We start from the raw sequence: 19,467 nt of genomic DNA, 5'->3' as shown, positions 1-19,467 counted from the left end.
ACAAATGAAAAGCACTCTATTAATGAAGTTCATTATTCAGCTACAGCCGTATCTAGATCAGGGGTTGGCAACTTTAGGCAGGACTGTAAGCATTGGTACGCAAACGAGAGAGAGATGCATATTAAATGCATTTATTTTACTTTGTTGTTTATTTTCATTATTTACATTTTTGGATAAACAATTTCATTAGGCTTTGCATGGCTCCAGAGGGCATGGCCTCAGCTCTGGCAGATCTTTCCCAGCATGCTAACAGCAAGAGCCTCTCTGGACCTCTGTGAATGAGCTCCGCATTGTAATTAGAACCATATGACAAACAAGTCTTGCGTTAACATCACTTGTTCTGAGGAAATTGACCAGATTCCACAGGAATGGGAGCACATCTGAACTTTTATTTGTATATTTTTAACTGTAAGTGTCATCGGTTTGCTGGTGATTTGAAGTGAGGGGAAGGCTTACTCTCTAGATCTCAATAGGTTTGGGCTTTGGTTTGTGGATGTGGTGAATGTTTGCACCAGGATTGGTGGGTTTGAAGGGGGCTAGGGCTCTGTAGTGTTTGGGCCCAGGTAAAGGATCGTCTGCTGGTATGTAAGTGTTGGGTCGAAGCACAGCCGTGGTGTAAACACCATTCAGAAGCTGGCTCCACTCATCTTCCTCTGCCAGCAGACACATTAACATACAAACACATCAGTATCACACAAACATGACGTTAACAGCACTGTGGTTAAAATATTTACATCTGTTTTAATTTAAAGTAGGACGCAACTACCCTTTGAAGCTTTAATAAATGGAGGGACATCTGTGCATAAGCGCATTTCCTCCCTAAATCCTAATTCCCATTATTTTCAATGGTGAATTTCATTAGACTGTCGTCACTGTCTTTCTGATGGCATTCAGAGGCTGACCCTTGCTTTTTTCATTGTGTCAGCCTGGCGTCTGCCTGATCTCTGAGACATCGCAGCCACTCCTGCTCTATGCTGTCTGAGGGAGGCAGGCCCTGCTCTAGATGCTGCTGACACAAGTCCAGCTGTAGTTATTTTTCTTTCATCTCTTGCTGCAGGGTCATAGACTGTGCCTGCCGCATAGAGAGCTCCATTACCACTACCATAATTTTACGAGTACGCTCTGATCTGGACCTGCAGCTTGTTCTGCTAAAACACACACACACATTTTAAATGCACTTCTACAGGCTGCATGCCCATCTAGATTTACAGGAACAGACAACATCAGTTGGAGGTTTAGTCAAGCTGAAGGATTGGTTGGGGAGCAAGACAGCTTGTTATGGTTCATTTATGTGGGCAGCTGATGTTTTTTGGAGACCATAATGGCTGGAGGAAACAAAACTACTACAGTGTGTTTTGACTTACATGAGAAGATGGACAGGAAAGAGGTTGTGTGTGTCAGTGTACAATAGAGACATTTGTCTTGGCAGAAAGAATCTAAACCATTTTGCTGTGATGTGTGAGAGAGCTTAATTTCATAGCCAGATGCAGTGTGTTGTCTTTACCATTCTCAGCTTTGGTTCGGATACGCTCGGTGAGGCGTGTGACCTGCTCATACACCAGCTCCATTTCCAAGAGTTGAGCCTCTTTATCTACCAGGAGCACCTCTAACTAAAAACACCAGTGTCAGAAATTAACTTTTTCAAGAAAGGTCAGTATTTGCACAGCGGGGCATTTCACTTTTTATTTTCTAGCCATTTTAAAAAATGTGCCATGTGTCATAATTTTAAAAAAAGCAAAACGCAAAACATTTTCTTTGTACCAGTTCAATCCTCTTGATAAGCTCCTCAGGAGATGGATCTTCTCCACTAGAGCTTTCTTCAGAATCAGAATCAGAATCAGCTTTATTGCCAAGTATGCTTACGCATACAAGGAATTTGTCTTAGTGACAGAAGCTTCCAGTGTACAACAATACAAAAACAATACAAAAACAGCAGCAAGACATAGATAATAATAAAAAATAAAAAATAGTTATACACATACGTACATACACAGACAGACACACATACATACATACACACATACACATACGTAGTGCAATCTAATACAAATCTGTTATCTGTTATGTACAGTGCAAATACAGATCTGTTATGTACAGTGCAAATGTTGTTTGTTTTTTTTCCGAGTGGAATGAAATGGCAGAAGAGGTTGGATATGTTGGATAAATATAAAAAAGACTAAACTGTGTATTGCACATAGTTATTGCTCAACGGGGCAATTTAACTGTTCATGAGATGGATAGCCTGAGGGAAGAAACTGTTCCTGTGCCTGACGGTTCTGGTGCTCAGGGCTCTGAAGCGTCAGCCAGAAGGCAACAGTTCAAAAAGGTAATGGGCAGGGTGAGTGGGGTCTAGCCTTTTTCCTCACTCTGGAAGTTTATAGTTCTTGAAGGGGGGGCAGGGGGCAACCAGTAATCCTCTCAGCAGTCCAAACTCTCCTTTGTAGTCTTCTGATGTCTGATTTCATAGCTGAACCAAACCAGACAGTTATTGAAGTGCGGAGGACAGACTCAATGACTGCTGAGTTGAACTGTATCAGCAGCACCTGTGGCAGGTTGAACTTCCTCAGCTGGCAAAGGAAGTACAACCTCTGCTGGGCCTTTTTCACAATGGAGTCAATGTGGGTCTCCCACTTCAGGTCCTGTGAGATGGTAGTGCCCAGGAACCTGAATGACTCTACTGTAGCATGGGACTTCACACTGCTCCAGTGATCTATTGAAGATCTGTGTGAAGATGGGGGCCAGATGGTTAGCACAGGATCGAAGACAAGCTGGTGAGACGCCATCTGGGCCTGAAGCTTTCCTCGTCTTTTATTCTTATTCCATTCTCTCTGGCCTGACCAAAGTCTTTTCTAGTTTCATCACTTTGTCTTTACTCTTGGACAGCTATGGTACAGACAGAACAGCCACACTATCAGGACAGCAGGAAGTGACATAATTAAAAACAGACAGAGGACCTGGTCAGCTTTCTTTAAATTGGGCCGATCTGGGCATTGCAGAGGATGTGATCAATACACCCAGTTTTAGGCAGATTTTTAAATGCAATTTTGAACATTTTGCTCTCATTTCACATATACACAGGCACAGTATATAAATTATTACATATGGATTTTCAGTCACCCCAAAGAGAGCAAATGCTTGTCCCTGTATGTGCACTGGATTGATTACAGCATTATTTACTGACTGTTTGTGTTTGTGTCCTTCTGAGAATCATTAAGTTGGTTAGACCGTGTCCGACTGGCAGCAGATGTGTCCCTGTGCTCTTCAGTAACTAAAGTCTGCACAAAATGTTGTATGCAAATGCCAAAAAAATGTAGGGTGTTAGCTTTCTTTAAGAACAATAGAAGTCAGCAAGTTCAAGTCAAGTTTGTCAAGACAAACGTTGATGTTGGCTTGACAAAGCCTTGTGTGATGTTTAAAATAGTTTTAAATGTTTGCAGTTTGAAGGTTTTACAGGCCCAACATGAAAAAATAATGTCAGACAGACAGGCAGACAGTACAGACAGGCAGACAGACAGACAGACAGATAAAAAAAAGAAAGAGAAAGAGCTTAACATAAAGCAATTTGGCATTGTGTGTTTATTTACATTTGAATTTTTGGCGGTTGGAGTTTAAATAGTCTTGACCTGTTAAAACATTCCGTCAATGCAAGTCTATGGTATTTTTCGCAGATTTGATCGTCAGGGGGTGTATTACAGAAAGATCCTAACTTTAGAATCTTTAGAAGGTACTTTAGAATCCTAACTGTTTAGTTACCATGGCAATTTCAGTTAGAATCTCATTTAGGACAAAAGCTTGAGGATAGAATAACATTTCAAGTTACAAGTGCATTATCTTGTCTTAACTACAGTTAGGATTTTCTTTAGTAATATGAATTTGAGAAAAATCCTAATTTAACTGATCAGATCTTAACTTAAGACTTAAGATCAAAAAACGTTATTCTGATTACCGGTAGTTAGAAAAGACATTACAATTGATCATTTCTGGTTTAGGGATTTTGGAACAACCTTAAACAATGTCTGTAGAATAACAGTATGTTGGCTGTGTCAAGCATTGTGGTCAAATCAACATTATGAAAGGTTCCCACAAGTATGCGTGAATGTTTTCACCTTTTAGTGTGCATTTAGACAATACTAAATGTTTTGCTGGATTTAAATGCATATAATTACATAACTGAGCCTCTTAACTTTATGCAACCCATTTTACTTCCATTATATGACATAGATTAGAAAATTTAACCACTGCCCCTAGTGGTTGAAGGTGGAAGTGTTGTTGAACGTATAGGCACGGGTGAGCTCCAGTTTTCAGGTGAAAATAAATCAGTGACACCACAGGAAAAGGTGAACACATTTGAATTGATGCAAAGATGTCTTATGGGAGATTGCCCTTGTCACTTACTCGGCAGAATATAGTACCGGAACATTTGGTAGCAACATGTATAGTTCTTGTGTGATTATGTTGCTATATGACAGGTGGTTAAACGGGTTGCTAAATAAAAGGGCTTGGTGATGTCTGCCGAAAAGAATGGCATTTCATCACAAGTCCCCCCCCCCTTCTTCTTTGAAATAACTTGCACAGATGAATTGTTCTCAATGAGTACAGGAATGAATATTAAGAAAATAAATAGGGTCCATTTTGATTTCATGTTGGCTTGAAACAGAAGATACAGCCTTCCCTTACAAACTTGAGATGAGAAAATCTGATCAAGAGTCTGAGCTAACCGTAAAAGCAAAAAACCTTATGCAAAAATCTTTGAAAAAGGTAAAAGCTGAAATATCAAGCTAAATATATATGTGGATTCTGAGCCTTTGACCTAATAGGAGAGACCTGCAAAAAAAGCAATACTTGAGCCAATATACTAACACGCACCAACAGTACAAACACACAGCCATGATACTGTGTGTCAAGAGCTGGAGGAAAAAGGTCATCCTTTAGCTGATGAATGACTATGTTTGGGGTCTGAATCTGAATCCTTTGTTTCTGTTAGGCGAGTTTCCTGACATTTCACGAAGAGTAGGTAGATTCTCTTGGCTTGTTCAGGGTCTTATGCAAAGGTTGGTACAGGACATTTTGTGACATCCTATTAGGACTGAGAACAAGAAGGCATCACATGTCTGTGCCTACACACAAAAATATTTCTGCAAATGCAGATGACAGTCAAAGCTGTTTGCTGAAACAAAAAACCTTTCCTACATCAACTGATGCCATCCATACATCTATTAAACTTAGTTCATCTTAAGCAGATTATAAAAATCATCGGTCCAGCCATGGCTGAAACATGTTGATACTTAGATGTAGCCAAGTGGTGAAATTTCATGTAATTTTACTCTGGTCATAAATTGGATGTGGCCCATTTAAGAGTTTTGCGACGCCTGCTGTGTTACACACGTGTGCTGTTTAGAACCCAAGAGCATACAGGTGCATCTCAATAAATTAGAATGTTGTGGAAAAGTTCATTTATTTCAGTAATTCAACTCAAATTGTGAAACTCGTGTATTAAATAAATTCAATGCACACAGACTAAAGTAGTTTAAGTCTTTGGTTCTTTTAATTGTGATGATTTTGGCTCACATTTAACAAAAACCCACCAATTCACTATCTCAAAAAATTAGAATATTTTGACATGCCAATCAGCTAATCAACTCAAAACACCTGCAAAGGTTTCCTGAGCCTTCAAAATGGTCTCTCATTTTGGTTCACTAGGCTACACAATCATGGGGAAGACTGCTGATCTGACAGTTGTCCAGAAGACAATCACTGACACCCTTCACAAGGAGGGTAAGCCACAAACATTCATTGCCAAAGAAGCTGGCTGTTCACAGAGTGCTGTATCCAAGCATGTTAACAGAAAGCTGAGTGGAAGGAAAAAGTGTTGAAGAAAAAGATGCACAACCAACCGAGAGAACCGCAGCCTTATGATTGTCCAGCAAAACTGATTCAAGAATTTGGGTGAACTTCACAAGGAATGGACTGAGGCTTGGGTCAAGGCATCAAGAGCCACCACACACAGACGTGTCAAGGAATTTGGCTACAGTTGTCGTATTCCTCTTGTTAAGCCACTCCTGAACCACAGACAACGTCAGAGGCGTCTTACCTGGGCTAAGGGGAAGAAGAACTGGACTGTTGCCCAGTGTTCCAAAGTCCTCTTTTCAGATGAGAGCAAGTTTTGTATTTCATTTGGAAACCAAGGTCCTAGAGTCTGGAGGAAGGGTGGAGAAGCTCATAGCCCAAGTTGCTTGAAGTCCAGTGTTAAGTTTCCACAGTCTGTGATGATTTGGGGTGCAATGTCATCTGCTGGTGTTGGTCCATTGTGTTTTTTGAAAAGCAAAGTCACTGCACCCGTTTACCAAGACATTTTGGAGCACTTCATGCTTCCTTCTGCTGACCAGCTTTTTAAAGATGCTGATTTCATTTTCCAGCAGGATTTGGCACCTGCCCACACTGCCAAAAGCACCAAAAGTTGGTTAAATGACCATGGTGTTGGTGTGCTTGACTGGCCAGCAAACTCACCAGACCTGAACCCCATAGAGAATCTATGGGGTATTGTCAAGAGGAAAATGAGAAACAAGAGACCAAAAAATGCAGATGAGCTGAAGGCCACTGTCAAAGAAACCTGGGCTTCCATACCACCACAGCAGTGCCACAAACTGATCACCTCCATGCCACGCCGAATTGAGGTAGTAATTAAAGCAAAAGGAGCCCCTACCAAGTATTGAGTACATATACAGTAAATGAACATACTTTCCAGAAGGCCAACAATTCACTAAAAATGTTTTTTTATTGGTCTTATGATGTATTCTAATTTTTTGAGATAGTGAATTGGTGGGTTTTTGTTAAATGTCAGCCAAAATCATCACAATTAAAAGAACCAAAGACTTAAACTACTTCAGTCTGTGTGCATTGAATTTATTTAAAACACGAGTTTCACAATTTGAGTTGAATTACTGAAATAAATGAACTTTTCCACGATATTCTAATTTATTGAGATGCACCTGTACATTGTGCATGAGAGCTCCCGGTTTTGTTCATTGTTTAATAATTATTTGGGTAAATATAAAATTCTTCACAAAATGCTGTTAAATTGCATTAAATATACATGTGTTCACAAGAGTTATATGTTAAAATTGAGTGTTTGTTATGAATCATTTTTGAAGGATGCATATGGATTGCATGTGTGGAGTTTGACCACAGTTTGGTGCACGTGCAAGAACTGGGTATGTACATTTAGTATTAATCATATCTTATTTAATGATTTATAGCACAGAGTATTTTCCAGTTTGGTGAATGTATGATACGTGTTATATGTGAAAATATGTGTAATGAGAACATGTGTAATGATAATTGTATTGTTTTAAACTGCAATGCATGTCTTTGAAGCCTGGTTAAAAATAAGTAAACTACTGTGAGTGATTTAAGCATGTGTTAAATGCATAAATGCTTTGAGTGATTTAAGCATGGGTTAAATGCATAAAATGCTGTGAATGATATAAGCGTGTATTAAGTATGTGTTGAAGTATTTGGTTAAGCTAATGCCCTGTTTGTATTTTCATTTAACATTAGCCTCTACCGTATTTCAGTTCCATATTTCATTTTCACATAAAATCTTTTTGTAATCCATTTTTGTATGTGGCCCCATCAACTGTTTTCTTTTCTTTCTTTTTTTTTCTTTTTTTTAACAGCCGTCAGATAAAACACCCCCAAAAAAATTTGTGTCATGTGTGGATATTTACTACCCACCGGCTACATAGAAATGGGAAAGCTTGTCTCAGTATTAAGGGGACTTTGTGACATAACTATAAATGTAATGGAGAAATATTGCATTTGACCTTCAGTCTGTCATTTCAAAGTGTCTATAGCAGCTCTTAGCAGTAACTTGAACCGGTAACATGATCTTTCAGTATTTTAAAGGGTTTATTTTATCTGTTCTAATTCAGTAAATGTTGATTTAATGGGACTCTTTTGATTAAACACAGAGAGGAAAAAAGTTTATATCACTTTTATCTCTTAAAGGGAAACTATAAATGGTAAAAGAGCACATCGGTGTGTATGTGTGCTAACTTAGAGGGCAATAAATGTTTGGAATATTATATACAATCTAACCTTTATTTACATTTCACTCCATTTTATAGAGAGTGTTCTATTTACTCAATGATTTTAAAAGCTTTGGTGGAACTTCTTTTTTTATTATGCATCTGTTACAGATCACCTCCTTGGCTACTTCTCCCAATCTGATGCAAAAGTTGGCAAACCCACTGAAATTAAGGTAGCACATTTGTTGCAGAATTTCCAATAACTATTGTTGACTTGGCTCTTGATCCTTATTTGTAAGTCGTTGCATTCTGCGGTAAAATATTTTTTATAATGACTTTATAATGAAGTTTTGAATTGACCGTTGTTCCAGGAAACTGATATTCAATGCAAATGCTACAGTAGTTTCATGTCTGTCGTGTTACTCTGCTGTCTCTTTAATTTCAACTCTTTAATTCCATTTATTTATTAATTAGTAAGGAGCTATGTACTGCCATAAGCAGCATAACTAAAAATTGGTGGTTTGTGAAGTGCTATAGTTATCTGTATCTGTAGTAGAATGCTCTCGTCCTCAGGGCCAGTTTGCAGGGCAGCTGTTTCCTGTGCAGTTTGATCTGTCTGTCCTGCTCTTTCAGGAGAATTTTCAGGCTGCTGATGTCATCCACCATCATCATGTTGCCTCCAAACTATTTAGCTTATCGTAAAAAATACACAACTTCTGCTCTCTTTCCAGAAGCTGCACACCCCTGACAACCCACACAAAAATTTCTCAAAAGTAAGGTTCGGTTCACATGGGTCCTTTCCTCTCTTTGCGCTGTTTTTTAATAGTTTTTCTATGTAAACATCCACTAGGTAGATGTTGTTGACCGTTGCGACATGGCTCATTGTGTTTTCAGAGTCTCGTGCCATGAGTGTCACGTTTCTAAGATGCTGTGTCAAAGTAAAGGTAGTTCAATTTTTAAGGGTTTTTAAAGAGTTAGTTCACCCCAAAATGCAAAATGTCACTCCATACCCATAGGACTTTATTAAGCGGGAAAAAAAACTAATCATAAATATCCCGGTCTGTCTTCTGAATTCAATGGCAGTTTGTGTGACTCATTTTAAAGCTTAAAAAAAGCACCCAGAACAGTCCATGCGGCTTATGCATTATATTCCAAGTCTTCTGAAGGCAAATAATAGGTTTTTGTGAGAAACAACCCAAAATGTAAATATTTTTTCAGTAAAAGTTTGACGTCTGCTGCACATTCATGAGCACTTTGAAGCTTGTCCACAATGGCTTGCCTGTTCACACGCGTTGTTTAGCACTGAAAACAAGTTCTCGCATGAACAAGGTTTTAACAAAAAATAAACAATAAAACTATAAATTTTGGGTTGTTTCTCACCCAAAGCCTATCGTATTTAAATCACTTGCAATTTATGCATGAGCCACTACTTTTATGATACTTTTGTGAACTTTTGATACTTTAAGATTTTTTAAGCTTTAAAGTGTGTCACAATCAACTGCCAATGTGTTGAGAAGACTTGTGTTGGGATATTCATTAAAATTCCTCCTTTTGTGTTTCGCATTAAAGTCATATGGAGGGGGGCCTGGGTAGCTCAGTGAGTATTGACGCTGACTACCACCCCTGGAGTCGTGAGTTCAAATCAAGGGTGTGCTGAGTGAATCCAGCCAGGCCTCCTAAGCAACCAAATTGGCCCGGTTGCTAGTGAGGGTCACATGGGGTAACCTCCTCGTGGTCGTGATTAAGTGGTTCTCGCTCTCAATGGGGCACGTGGTAAGTTGTGCATGGATCACGGAGAGTAGCATGAGCCTCCACATGCTGTGAGTCTCCATGGTGTCATGCACAGCGAGCCACGTGATAAGATGCGCAGATTGACTGTCTCAGAAACGGAGGCAACTGAGACTTGTCCTCCACCACCCGGATTGAGGTGAGTAACTGAGTAAATTATGACAGAATTTTCATTCATTTTTTTTTTCTTTAAATACATCTCAGAGTACATGCAATGCATTACATTTCACTGCCCTGCATCAAGTTTATTTGTATGTTTTTACGCAAGAACGCTTCCTGTGTTCCATATTTGTGCAACCAGACTGCTAGAATTCTCCTGAAAGTTCTGTGTTCCCTGCATTCTCTCATTGTTCATTGCATCCCTGCACAACTTCCTCGTAGCTCTTGCGCAAATGCAACATGTTTTGTTCCTGCAAGTTGATCGTGTGCACGAGACTGCTGATATTCAGCTTCTGCATCTCACGTTTCTGATGCATTTCCTGCAGAACCTGGAACACCATTGAGATCTCATTCTTCACACGATCTCTGAGCTTGTAGCTGTTGCAGATGGGACTTCTGCAGCAGCCTGGAGTGAAACCAATCATTAAAGAACTCTAAGGCGACTGCTGCATCTGTTCTTGATGTGATCTCAGCATTATCACCGTCGTATGGTGTGGTGATGCCAGATTACATTTTGGAGGAATCTAAACATTTTATTGCCTACCAATTTCATGGCAAACAAAGGAAATTATATTCTATGAGAGCAATTGCACTAGAAGTACTGTATAATGTGAGAGCTTAAGGTACTTGTCTTTGTTGATTGCAGTTGATTGCAGCATCTTATGATCTTCCTCCAGTTTAGTCAACATCTCTTTCACCTCTGCCAGGTTTGAGATGTGGTTTAAGGTTATGTATTTGATCTGCTCACCTTTGGTAACTTTGTACAGCTTAGCCAACACACTCAGCCTGGTGACGGAAAGGAGGAAACTGAGCAATTTACTAAAATAACAGTATATAACTGAATGAATTCTAATCAGTAAAAAGAGTGGGTGATTTTTGGTCAAATAAAAGTACCTTGACTGGGTCTCTTGATGCTGTTTCTTGTGTTCCTGAATAACCAGACCTTTTCCCTGTAGATCTTGCTTGGCACACTTATATTTAACTGTAACAAGATTCATTTAATCAGCTAGCCTCATTAAAGGAAAATTTTACCCCAAAATTAAAATTCTGTCATCATTTATACATCCTCATGTTGTTCCAAAGCCAAATGCGAGACAGATCGGAATTTAAGGTATTATTTACAAAAAATCTTCCCCTCCACAGTAGCTCGCAAATCTCATTTGCGCACCCAAATATTTAAATCTGATGCCTCAAGACCTGATGTACCGGGTTTGACATCAATCACATCACACCTTGTTTCAATGCACACAAGAGTGAATGAGATTTGTGAGCTTTGCTGGAGGGGAAGATTTTCATTGATAAACAACTCCAACTCTGTTCATCACACAAAGCTATCGTATGGCCTCAGAAGTCTTATGGACTACTTTTAGGGTGCTTTATTTATTTATTTATTTATTGAAAGTTTAGTCTTTCTCCTTTTGTGTTACGCACAAGAAAGTCATTTGGGTTTGGAACAACATAAGGGTAAGTAAATTTGGCATGAACTATTCCTTTAATAAGCATGGTAAAACAGTTTATACATTAGCTGATGCAGCAGTTATCTATTTGGAAGTGAATAAATGGCTTAACCTGTGCTTTGAGCAGCTCATGGCACTTCTGCTCATCTGCTTTCAGTGCTTTGATAAGGATGAAACAATGAAGGTGTTGAAGCTCATGCCTACAGCGATGGGACTCTCTTGTCAGAGTCTGTTCCTGCTCCAGATAACCTTCAGCCAGCTGAACCTTCAGCCCTGCCATAGACTGCTATTCTTTCACACACACACATACATTATGTGCATGAAAACATATTTTTTACTGCATCTTGCAACACCGTTTAAACATTAAGTAAGCTGAAAGCCACCGAAAGTTATTTTGTACATATCTTGCTAATTAAACTGCATTTCAGGTTCCCCACTTCCTTTTTTAGGTCCCTTCTTCTCCGCAATAGGCAGTCACCCTCTGGGACTAAATCCCTCTGTGCAAAAAAAAAAAAAAAAAAAATGAAACATCAAATAGAACTAATCAAGATACATCAAAGTTAAAATAACAAAGCACCAACTATTCAGAGCTTTTATAGTGATATACACTACCAGTCAAATGTTTAGACACACTTGACTGAATTTGCGTTTCGCATGATCTTAAAAACGTTTTATTCTAAAGGCGTATGCTTAAAGGCTGAAAATCAGTCTTGTAGACAAATATAAGTTGTGCTTTTGTATGAACTTTGTCAATAGTGAAGAAAAAGCAGCCTAGCAAACCTAGTCTCATAGAATGAACGTTACTATTTATACATTTTTGCAAACTGAGTTTAACATGCCGCGTTCTATGTTTTGCTGTAGTTTCCTGGTGAAATTAACACTAGAGGCACAACAAGAACTGCGTTTTATTTACTTTCACACAAATCACCAATGCAACGGCTGATTATGATAGTTTTCAATCTATTACTCACACACTGCTATGTTATGATTTCGAAACATTTTTACTTTAACGTAAAATTGGAAAAACTATTCATTTTAACACTTGTATTACATACCCACCTACATTTACACACTTATTCCAACATGATTAGCTTGTGCAGCAGCTCACCTCATAGATAGAATGTTAGACTTTTGACTTGTAAGACTGAGGTGCGAGCCCAGCCAAGCACACATGTGATGAAAGATCATAGAAGCGACATGATGGAGCACGTGCAATACCCACCAGACCAAGTTTTCAACACAAACTTAAGTAAAATCTCTGAAAACTAAAGGAACTAAAAGTTCCTGTTATTATCAAATAGCCATGATTCATCAGCACTTCCATACATAGCATCAGAAATTTTGAAATGTAGGATGTCATGAAAAAATTGCATCTTTAGTAATTTCCCAAGAAACGAGATGTGGCTTATTCCGTTATTGGGAAACCATCCTACAGTGTGATCTTTGTTATTGTCATCATCTCTATCTTTTTTGAATAATGAATAAACTGAAAGAAAATAAATAAATAAAGAGGACTTGCACTCTGACACAATCTGCTCCAGGTTAATGTTCAGCAGACTACTGTAGCCCAAAGCCATCAATACAGGAAATGTACTCAAAACTGGATGATTCTACGAAATACCTCTGGCATTGATTTATCTTCTGTAAATCATAGCATCACCTACAATCGTAATTTGTACACAGAAGTTCCCAACCCCCTCCAAAACATATTTCCATCCTTGTCCAGAGATCACAAATGTACAGATTCCTGCCATTTGATTAATTTCAATTAATATTCTTTCAGACTTAATTCAAACCAAAATTGCTGGTGCTTCATGTGTTCCATATGCTGTGTCTCCAGTACTGCCACCTGCTTCTCCAACTCCCTACAGTAAAATACATATGAACATGCATTGTCTTTTAAAGATTGTCAATGATTTGTGTAACTTCACTGCAACAGTGAACTCATGTCACCACAGTAATATAAGTTTTCCTGTGGGTGATCCTATCGATCTCCATTCCCAGCTGAACAGGTATAAGGAGCACCTGAGCCAGCTCAGCCTGGTGAAAGACATAGTTTAACGTGAAATTCGTGTCCTATAGTTCACAAGACAGATACTAAGTGACTGACAGGTCTCGCTTACCTCAGTGTTGTCAACCAGGTCTTTTAGCTCATCCAGTTCGCATCGCTCTTTCTCCAAATGTTTCTGTTGAGTCTCCATGCTCTCAGTTAAAGACCTCACCTCCTGCCTGAGCTGGACCACCTCCTCACAGCTCTACTTCAGGGCCATGTACCTCCCCTCCAGCTCCTGAGGTTTCATACACACATACATATAAACCACGAAGAAGGAAAAACACAACCATATACACATAAACAAAATGCTTGTAAATAAAAATATACAGACAACAGATGTACTCACAAACACAAATGACACAAATGACTACATTTATGATACACTATACTGTAACAGTGCAATCAACATTAAAACAACATAATGCATAACTGAACATTGTCATTATGGGAAAAATGGTAAACTATCCCTCAGTATGAAGGGAAAATGGCAGGGATGGTAATTATCACAATTATTATAGCATTTCATTAACATCAGAGGACCACCAGTGGTAATTTCTCTTGACAAATCATGGAAATTAAGGACAGAGATCAACTTTATTGTCTTTGATAATAAGATTATTATGATGGCATATTGATTTTTATCATTGATTTATTGTGAGATTGCCCATAATATTAAACAGTCCTAAACAGACAATAGAAAATAAAGTTTCAGTGTGATTTTGTAGGCTACACACACTTTTCAGATATAAGGATTTTTACATTTTGCGAAGCCACTTGTGAAGCATTACAAGGGTTTTTTTTTAAGTGTCGATAGAAGTCTCCCTAGTGAAACAACATGAATATTCTGGAAAAACCAGTAACGTGTTAATCTGGAAGCATCATGGCCCCAGAAATACTCAATGCTGGTTTAGGCTGCTCCTGATACTCTTTCTCAAGACAAAGCTTCTCTTTGAAACTAAAAAGGAGAAATACTATTCTGTGAAACAAACCTAATTTATAAAAATAAAAAAAAGTATCACAATGTGAAGCGATTTGTACAAAAAAGAACTTAAATATGCATGATATAAATGTGGCATGTTGAGAATTAAATAACCAGAGTGTATGTACATTTTTGATCTTAGAATATTTCAAAATGTCATCACATAGGCCACATCCACACTAATCTGTTCAAGTTTCTTAACATCATCATTTTCCAAAGTAGGTGGTAATGGAGAGCGTTTTCGAAAATCTCTGTTTTCAGTGGAGGAAACAGTGTTCTACTGTGGATGAGGGGTGTAAATGTAGCTAAATTAATAAGTTTAGGCAAAAGTATTAATGTGGACATGTGAGTAGTTTGGCTCCAAAAAGTAGTTGGACACTCAAGCCAGTAAAGCAACACTTAAAAATGTATTAATTCCATTACATTAGGTTAGAATAACAAAAACAAGTGGCATCTGTAGTTCATTACATTAACTATAGACATATTCCACTAAAATTTGACAACCAGAAAGTGTCTCAAAACATTAGTCTTAATTTTGAACATTACAGTCAGTGGGGTCTCAGGGTCATTATTTAGTGTGGGGCACAAACAATCACTAATACACTAATAATTCCAAATTATGTCCATCATTTTGACAGATAAAAAAGAAACAAGACGAACATTTTAACCTAGTGCATCAGTATTGACTTCACTCTTTGTCCCTCACATTCCCGCTGTGCATGTGCCCTGTTTATTCCCTAGTATTAATATGCGTATTAGATGCCTATTAATGGCACATCATCATTTACACCTGGTAATGTGCGTCTCTTTTGTGTTTATATTTTGAGTTGAGGGTATCTGATTTCATGACTGCATACATCAATCATTACTTCAGTATGTTAATGCATGATAATAACGTACAAACTGCATAATAACAAAAAGAAAACACAAAAAAGCAGCACATCATTTCAGCCATTTATGCATGCATTTAATAAGCGCAAACATCACGTTTAGAGCAGAATTGTCAGATATTTTAGTGGAGTAACTGTGTTAAATGAGGTTCACAGATGTGCTTCTCATTTTATACTTTATGTTTACATCAGAAACTATGAAGTTCTGTGAACTTGTGCATGTGTGTATGCACTTTAACCGGCAAAGTTTAAAACTTTGTTTTAGTGCAGCAGTTGATTGACAGGTAGAAGTTTCACACTAGAACTCATTGGTTTCACCGGACTCAAACAAGGGGAGTCAAAATCATAAAAGCCTATCTACTGTCATGTATGTGCCATTATAATAGATGCTACACCCCTCAATGCCTTAGTACTTATAAAATGAAAACAAGCATGACTGATAAAAATAGACCATGACAGAAATTTTACAGAGAGTGACGAATAAAGACTTTTTTTGGGCAACCTCTGAACATGATGCCACACAAACATCCCTAATAATTTAATTTCAGCACAAAACACCACTAAGACGTGCACATCCATGTCAAAAAGCTGAAGTGACCATGAAAGTAAACCACAAATAGGCAAACGGTCAAAGGGTGTGTATATTATCTCACTAACTCGAATGAACAGCATAACAAAACTAATCAAAACGACAGACTCCCAATATTTAGCAGTCCTTGATATCTAATACAAACCCACGAATCAACAACACCTCAACGCAATGGCATACAATTCAATGAAATGATGAATGTTGCTTAACTCATCCAACCAACAGCACATTAGAAAAAAGTTTGCTTTTAAAACTTACCAGTGAATTTCACTACGCAGGTCTGCAGTCAAGAGCGGTAACTTCTGATGCTCATGTCAACAGCTTAACATAAATATTATCAAAGCTTTTGATTAGCTCAGGGGCAAAGGCAAACTAGCCCTTCAGGCCATCGTTGAACACTTGTTGCACATGCATATGACGTTCTCCAGATCTCTGCTGATTAACACTGAGGATGAAGAGCTAGCCCCACGCATAGCAAATGAGCGATTAAATGGCTTTTACACAACATACCTTAATAATAATAGAATTTCTCAAAAGAATATATAATTTTTTCTTGTATAATGGACATAAAACATGTTTATGCATGCAATTTGCACAACAACGCCACCTCTGGTGGGGCTTAGCCCCACTTGCCCCTAATGTAGAGATGCAGCTGATTATAATTTAAAACTTAGAGGAACATTCTGGGTTCATTACAAGTTAAGCTCAATCGACAGCATTTCTGTCATAATATTGATTACCACTAAAATACATTTTAACTTGCCTGTCCTTTTCTTAACAAAAAAAAAGCAAAAATCTGGGTTACAGTGAGGTACTTACAATGGAAGTGAATAGGGGCCAATTATTTTTTACATTAAAATACTCACTGTTTCAAAAGTAAAGTCACAAGACATAAACAATATTTGAGTAAACCTGATTTTAGTGTAATAAAATTGCCTACTAATCTTTTCTGTGTAAAGTTATAGCCAATTTTACAACTTTGTTTCCATGACAATGTAATGTCAACAAACCCTTAAACCCTAAAATGACTGTAAAAATGACAATTTAAACAAATTTACAGCTCAAATAATACAAGAGTTTTAGCAGAAGAAAAAATTATAAGCTTCACATTTCTGCCTTTTTAACCCTACAAAAATTGTCCCCATTCCCTTCCATTGTAAGTGCCTCACTGTAACCTAGATTTTTGCTTTTTTTGAAGAAAAGGAGGGGTGAGTCAAAATACATTTTTGCGGTTGATTGAGATTAACTTGTAATGAATCCAGAATTTTCCTTTAAACACTTTTTGTAAAATGTTTTGCTGGAAAAGAGTGCTTATGCAATCTTTCTTTAAAATAAATACCATTTAGTTTGATATTTTGTTACTAAATGCATTGACATTCACTCTTAATTTTTAAGTGTGTCTTGAGTGTCCAAATACTTTTTGGGGATACTGTATGTAGAACAGTGTATGTGTTGTGGTTAGGGTTATTGAACACATTTAAACAAATTCTTTGTAAAAACGTGTGGCCACATGTACAAATATTCTATCTCAGTGCTACTCTGGTCAGTGTAGCCTGGGCTGTCCCATCTACAGCCAGCAACAGCATGCTGTGAAAGGTGAATTCCTCTATGTCAGTCTGGCAAAGGATGAAGGATCCGCTAAGGAAATAATAGCCAAATGTGTGGAAACTACATCTGGCTGTAATATTTCTGCTCCTTTTTGGGAGTCTGCAGTAAGAATGCTTGCCTAACCAACTGGCATACACAAAATAGATCTCTAGTAAAAATAAATAAATAAATAAATAAAAAGAGATAGTATGAGAAAGTAACAGAAAGTATATACTATGGCACCATCATTTATAATGTAACAAAGAGTGGCCCGCAGTGCATCATCTTATCATTCAAGCTGGAACTGCATCTGGTAATCTCTCTCTTTAGCCTACTTTAGCTGGTTGTAAGAGTGCAGAAGCTTCTGTTTCAAGCTGCTGACCTCTGTGTACTGTCCCTCAGGAAACAACTCTGCTGCTCCAAGCTTACTGCTAAAGGCCTTCACCTCCTGCAGCAGATGCATTTCTGACTCCTGAGAACTGTCACATCCACAAGGCCTTTATAATACTGGCTGATCTAGGATTAGTTTACTAGAAACAAGTGTGACACAGAGAAAATCTTATGCAAGAATAATTTGGTCTTTGTGATGGACATTTGGTGATTACGTGCTGGCAAGATGACGCGTCACCTGTAACAAGACTGATCTCACCTTCACAGAGTGTCATGCAAGAGGCTGAAACTGACCCTAAGGCGAGCCACTTTTGCTCCACTGATCTTGCCAACAGAGAAAAGCTGAGGACAAAGATGTAAAAGAATCATCAAAGATCCATCAGTTATAAACAGCCAAGTACCTGTAAACTTTAGCCTACAGTAAATGCATTTGAAAGCTAAACAGGTTAATGGATTCGACTCATTTCAGGTGTATCTTAGAGCGGATCCACATGTGCGGCATACATTCTCTTGCATTTGAACTCCAGCATGGAAAGCTAGGATCTAAGCATTGAGTATTGTTTGCCTGACAATTGAAGTAAAGTTATCTAGATAAGCATCTTCGATTATCACAACCAACAGAGAGGCTGAACGTGTGTTTTCTCTTTTATAGTGGAGACAAACAAACTAAACACCTTAGATACTCATTCAACAGATATGTAGCTAACCTTTTCCAGATTCAAAGATGTTACGCTTGTTGTGTAGGCAGGGATGTGAGCAACTTCCAATTCAATAATCAGTGAGTTTCCAAATCCCAAACTGAATTGTTAAATTCTTTAATTCTGAATTGACTTAACTTGTACTGAACCCGGCACATTCCTTTAAGACAAGTGAATAACTGACCGAGAGGTGCAGCATATTGAACGGACTGTACTTCTATCCCTCGCATCCTCGTTTAGATTTGCTTCAAATTAAATGTGTTAATCTACAGTCTTATAATGGTAGACTTTGATTAATCAGTATGTGGTCAATTTAAAATAATACAGAATATCAAGATAATATGATTTATTGAAAAAGAAGAAACTTTTTCCACAATAAATGATAAAAAAAATACATAAAATAAATACATTTACTGAAATGTTTTGGCACAGATGGCACAATTTCCAGAGAATGACTTGGTGAATGAGTTATTCTAACAATTAAATTTGCTGGAAGGCTATCATTAACATACGGGAGGTCTCTGGAGAAAATAGCTGGACTTCTATGTTGCTGTGTGGTAGCTTGTGTACTATCAGTCTATCATTTATAGCATTGTATTCCAAAGTCAGGAATCTACAGTGGGTTGCTATGAAGGTTATAGGAAATCATGAGGCACACATGTGAAAGATCAGCTTTGAAGTGAGACAATGGATCACAACAGACCACATTGTAGACATCTGGATAAAGTTTCTCTTTGCTGATCGAGTAGGGAAAACAGAAAAATGATGAAGTATATTAATTTCTGCAGAAAATGTGTGTTACTACCTCACAGCACCAACTTAATGCAGATAGGCTTTAGATTAGGAAAAC

General features: G+C 37.9%; 1 pseudogene; it reads right to left on the bottom strand.

Moving 5' to 3' along the window:
- Nucleotides 1–459: 459 nt before the first annotated feature.
- On the bottom strand, nt 460–18,816 carry LOC127436612 (coiled-coil domain-containing protein 146-like; annotated as a pseudogene).
- Nucleotides 18,817–19,467: the final 651 nt, after the last annotated feature.

Source organism: Myxocyprinus asiaticus, chromosome 47 (genome assembly GCF_019703515.2).
Source record: "Myxocyprinus asiaticus isolate MX2 ecotype Aquarium Trade chromosome 47, UBuf_Myxa_2, whole genome shotgun sequence".
Taxonomy (NCBI): domain Eukaryota; kingdom Metazoa; phylum Chordata; class Actinopteri; order Cypriniformes; family Catostomidae; genus Myxocyprinus; species Myxocyprinus asiaticus.
The sequence above is the reverse complement of the archived record's forward strand: the minus strand, read 5'-3'. Positions and strand labels throughout refer to the sequence as shown.